The sequence below is a fragment of the Zosterops lateralis genome (assembly GCF_965231275.1).
Source record: "Zosterops lateralis genome assembly, chromosome: 2".
NCBI classification, from domain to species: Eukaryota; Metazoa; Chordata; class Aves; order Passeriformes; family Zosteropidae; genus Zosterops; species Zosterops lateralis.
In genome coordinates, this window is record NC_139763.1 from 70,075,353 (window position 1) to 70,081,032 (window position 5,680).

Here is a 5,680-nt window from a genome sequence, read left to right on the forward strand (position 1 = left end):
AGAAAACAGGTTAAAGAACAAGTACATATGCAGACTGTTCTCAGGATACCTTCCCCACTTCCAGGAATCATCAGTTCAGGAACTTCTTGAACCAGGAATGTCATCTGTCATGGTGAGGTTATTTGTTTTAATAGGTCCCTGAAAGACCCGTTCAAGGTGCTTAACCTGAGTCTTCCCACTTATCATTCAACTGGCTAAAGTCAATACCTCTCCTTTATGAGCTCCTATTTCCAAAGGAATGGAAATGCTTTATTATTTACTTTCCCCGTAAGAGCAATAAATAGCATTCAACACTGTTCTAGAAGAAATTCATTTATGGTGATGCCTAAAGCTGGACTGAAGTGCTATATTATTTTCAGCAATATTGCCCCATCTTCCCATATAAGAAATCTTGCAAGGCACTTGTCTGACAACAGTATATGACAAATCTGCTTCAGGTATTGTCATAATCTGAAAGAATCCAGGGAATTTACTGCTGCTGTTCTATGATACCTAAGAGATTACCAGGAGACCTACTGTCCCTTCAACTATTAAAAAAAAAAAAAAAAAAAAAAAAAAGGAGTTTAATTGGGATAAATACACAGTGATGCTTATGTGCACAAACATATAGCAGAATCGTGCCAGGGAAGGAGTTATTTCAATTAAAGCAACAGGACATATTGAACATCACTTTGCAGATCTTTCTGAACAGATCTGGGCAGATGTCTGGAAAATCTGGGAAACGGTCTATTTGGGTATTTTTGGATGGATAGGAATAAGGACTTATAACTGTGTCCCCTGTTGCTTTGAATGTCAAGAATAGTTTTGGTGGTCAATTGGTGGAGGAAAAATGCTATTCCACCTAAACCACAGCTAAGCAGACTGAACTTCTGCTTCCTCTGAAACCTTTCACAGGTTCCCCTTTGAGATCACTTTCTTTTTCCCCTGAATATCTAAAACTGGAAAAAGTACATGAAATCCCTGTCTGGGGTACAGACACAGTCTCACTCACCCTAATTCAAACTCCTTCAAGTGATGAGGACTTTGTCACTGATCTCAGGAGTTCAGCTGGACTGCTCAGGCTCAAGCCTGATGCACACAGTCCTCTGGGAGAACAGCAGCAAATCTCTCATTGACTTGGAAAGGTGAGAACAGTTCATCGGCTGTCACCACCTTCCTGATGATACTCAGCTTAAATACTTGTATCCTAAACACAATGCATTCTGCTTATTGCTCCTTGTGAAGCTCCTCAAAAAGCTGGTGCTTCTTGTGAGGGCAATGGTGAATGATCATTCCTTGTTTCTGAAAAGGGAATGCATTAAGTCCCAACAACTTACTAGGAATGAGAAGCACTTCCATTTAGCAAACGAGGAAAGAACTTTGCTCTAGCAAAATTTTAAGACCAGAGGAAATTTAATAGCCTTCTGCAACAGAACAGCATGTGACTCAGAGGCAGCCACTTCAGCTCTGCCTCAGCTGCTCACTTTCAGTTCCTCGTTAGGGAACTGTTTACATTAAATAAATGGAAATTTTAAAAAGGAAAGAAACCTGTGGTTTCAGATTAAAAGTTCAGATAGATGACTCTGGCAGAAGGATGCCTCTGTCCACCTCTGCAAACGGGTGAAGTGAAATAGAGACGGAAGGGACGAGCCCTTTGCTGAGTCACGGTAAGCAGGGATATCTCCAGCGCGCTGCTGCTGATCATCGCCACCCACTGCACAGCTCCGGAGGGAGGGGACAGGGAGTGGCAGGCAGCACAGCACTACCAGTACCACCAGTTATTTTTCAAAGCACGTCTAAGGTGCTGAGCTGGAGCTGAGAAATGGCTCACTAGAAATTCTCTATTAAGCAATGCAGTCAGACAAAAACAACTTACATCAGCCCATCTACAGTGAAGAGCTATCACATGCCTGGTACATAAATGTGATTGAAAGCAAAACAGAAAAGAAAACAAAAGACCAAATCACCTCAAACAGTACCAAGCAGCTGCATTAAATAAATTTCAAATCCTCAAATAATCTGAAAGCCAGTCACAGCAGATCTAGTAGCTCTTGTAGTTTTGTTTAGGACTGGGCAAACGCACCACGACAGGCTGTCTGCGCAAGCTGCACCTGAACACAGAGCAAAGGGAGCTGCTAAATTCTTTTCCACTGAGTTATCTAAACAGAAAAACCACCAGTGTGAAGGGCTTTCAATGGAAATATCTAAGTCTGAGATATAAAATAATCAGAGATGTGCCAGAAGGACTTGCAAATACACAAGAACGAGAGGTAAATAACTGAAAAGCAAAACTAATGAATAAACCACACCATTTAGAAATGGTTGCTGTTATGTGGTGTATGAGATAAGAGGCCACCAAGAACACCAGTTCTTTAAAGATTCTCTTATTCAGAAAAAATAAATATATCCTGATGCCTTATATATGCCTGAGGATTCAAACAAGCAAAAATTTTCAGCACAACACTTCAGACAAGTAAAAAGCGCCATATGGCATGGAGACTACAGTTAGCAATAGTGCTGGTGCTGTGACAGAGGTGTTTAGAACACCCAATTTTCAGGAACACAAAGTCAGTGGGATGTTGCTGCCCGCACCTTTACAGTTACATCTAAACTTAGGTATGCCTCTGCAGACTTACATGACTTACTCTCTTTTCCTTTCTCCAATATTTGGAGAACTTCCTTCATATATCTTTGTTTGCCCTGCTCACGGGCATGACAAAGGCTATGAAAGGTTTCTGCAGAACTGCATTTTGTATAAAACTGACTATCTGCCAAACATCTGCTTCTCTTCCCTTTTTAGGTTCCTTTTTAAAATTTGAGTTAACCATTGTTATCAAGATAGCCTTGAAAACACGAGTTGAACATTAGTACAAACAGTACAGTAATGTTACTCTGTAATCCATAAATGGCATGTAGAGGGCTAAGGTTCTCAGTAGATTGTTAACAAGATAAATTAAAGCCAACTCAATTTTAACAAGTACTTAACTTCTTAGAAGGCAATTAAAATCACATTTTACTTGTCAATATTACTTATTAAAGCACTACTGATATTTTCAGCAAAATATTTCAGCAAAGCATTTCTCCCAAATGTCTTCATCTTCATCAAAAGACTCTGATAGGAAAAAAAAAATGTTTCTAGTATCAATGATTCATGTGACCATAATTCCATGAAGTGTGGGAGGCTTTATCTGAACATTTATATTACTGAAGGTAACATAATGGCTTTGACTAGTGCTGGTGGGATCTCTCAAAAGTCCTCTAATGTTTTGAACTTCATTGCATATCCTGACAGACAAGCAACATACCACCTTCAAAGATCAGTAATTTGCTTGGCTTTAAATTATTTTTTATTGGATGCTTAGAAAGTGGTCCCTGAAAGCCTGACCTCTATAATGAATGCATGTGCTCCTTCAGTGATTCACACATTGAGGATGTCATAAAATGCAAGCCAGTGCAAACTGCAGAGCTGCAGCCACCACATGCCTGTGACCTTTGTGCAGCCTGTTCATGGTCATGTCACTCAAATTTGGGCCAGTGTAAATACTGGTGGCAGGGGAGAGAGGAAGGTAGTTTGCCGTGCATTGTGTTATTTGGAAATGCTCAACTTCAAAGAATAAGCATCACCCAGCTAGGTCTGATCTTAAAAGTCCAATCACATCTATTGCTTTTAGTTCCCCTTGCAGGGGAATTCTGGAAACCAGTGAGGGCCAAGTCTCTTCCAATACATCTGTCTGAGGGGCATATGTTGTGTCAGCACTGGGAGATAGTCATGAACAGGCTTTGAGCTGTTGCACAAAGATAAAAAGGTGCTTTGAGGTGACCAGCTCAGGTTGCAGCTTTGCCTTCAGCACTAGTGAGATCACAGCTTTGCTGGAGCCACTTGGCTCTGTAAACCCAAGTCCAAACTTAAACAGTTACTAGGAAGGAGAGAAGCAGAGGACTCCTCCAGAACACAGATCCACAGCTCCACTCCTTGGCACTGGGAAGGCTGTCCTGAGGGAACTGAGCATTAAAACAAGTTTGGCCAGCAAACTGAGCTGCACTCAGACACTTGAGCTCCTTGGTAAGTGATACACTCTTCAACACAGCTGGATGTGGCAAGAAACTTAATTGGTCTCTGGGCCTCTGTGAAACAAAAGAAAGTTCCAACAGGCTTAAACTTCACACTGCTCAAATAAATGTTAACAGCTGGATGAGTGACCTGAACAGCCCCTCTCACCTGGCAGCCTCACATGGTTGTTTTGGCTTTACCTTGTGACAAACAAAACGCTGTCACAGGATGAATCAGACTTTGGACTTGGACAGGTTGAGGAGAAGGACACCACCCTCTAGAAGCTGATCCCATGCCAGAGTAGCACTTTTTTTAATCAGTCTGCCTGTGTGCCTGTGTGGGCAAGCCCATATGCTAGGCCAAAGCAGCTCAGGTACATGATCGAGGCCACTGAGCTTGTATGCTGGGCCCATCCTATTCTAAGAGCCCCCTGACAAGCCAGTGTTGTCCCTAAATTTGGGACTGAACAACATGCCACATGGCAGTGAACAAGTGAAAGCATTACTCAAGACCATACGACCCATGTTACAGATAATCTGTCTTCAAATGACTTTATCAAGGAACTCAATTTTCATGAAGTTTCTAAGCTGCCCTTCTTATTTTAAGAGAGCAAATACATCAGGGAAACTTTGACGTTCTCATGCGCTTTTAGCCAGAGGGACTTTTTGCAGTACTTGCAATGGAGAATCAGCATTTAATGCTGAAAGGTGGTCCTTTGCCATGTCATTTCTCCTTGCTATAGCACGCCTGTGACCAGGGTAGAATCTTTGCTACAGCACGCCTGTGAGCAGGGCAGAATCATGACTCGGTGTTGTCTCGGGGGGACACTGGAGCTGTGTGCTCCCCGTGCTGTGTTTGCTGTGTACAGCAGGGGGGCAGAGCCCGTTTCCGAACCACACAACTGCAGTTCTGCACCAGCACAGCCTTCCATGTGGAAATGCAGCACAATGTGCCCCAGCAGCACTTCCAGCAGGGACAGGAGCCTTTCCCCCGGCACTGGGCACCAGCTATGCCAGACCCAGAGACAGCGAGACGCATCTCCTCCTGGCAGCGCTGGGTTAATGGTTAGACCTCACGACATTAGAGGTCTTATCCAACCCTCACAACTTTATGATCCTATTAGTGAGAGACCAGCTGGTGGCTAACCAATGTTGCTTTTACCCACGCTGCCAAGCCGAGAGCAGGGAGCGGCTGTGACAAAACCTCGCAGCAGTGTGGGTGGCGCGGCGCGCACGGCAGCGCGGAGGGGCCGCGGGCTCCTCCTGGGCCGCGGTGCAGGCCCAGCTCCAGGCCGGGGTCGCTAACCGGGGCCAGCGATGCCGCTGATCGCGCAGATCCTCCTTGTGTGAGCAGCCCCAACGCGCCGCGGTGCTGAAATCGCCAAGACGCCGATGTGTCCTGCCCTCCGGCACCTGCCCCGGCCTGGGGACACCCGCGGGCACAGGGACCCGCCCGCCGCAGCGCCCCGCCCGCGGGCCCGCACGGGGACACCGGGCCGAGATGGCGGAGCCCGGCGCCGGGGGGAGGCGGTGGCGCGGCGGGGGACACTCCTCCGCTGAGGGGGACACTCCTCCGCTGAGGGGGACACTCCTCCGCTGAGGGACGCGCCCCCGTCCCGCCCCCCGGTGTCAGGGCCCTGCGGGACGGGCC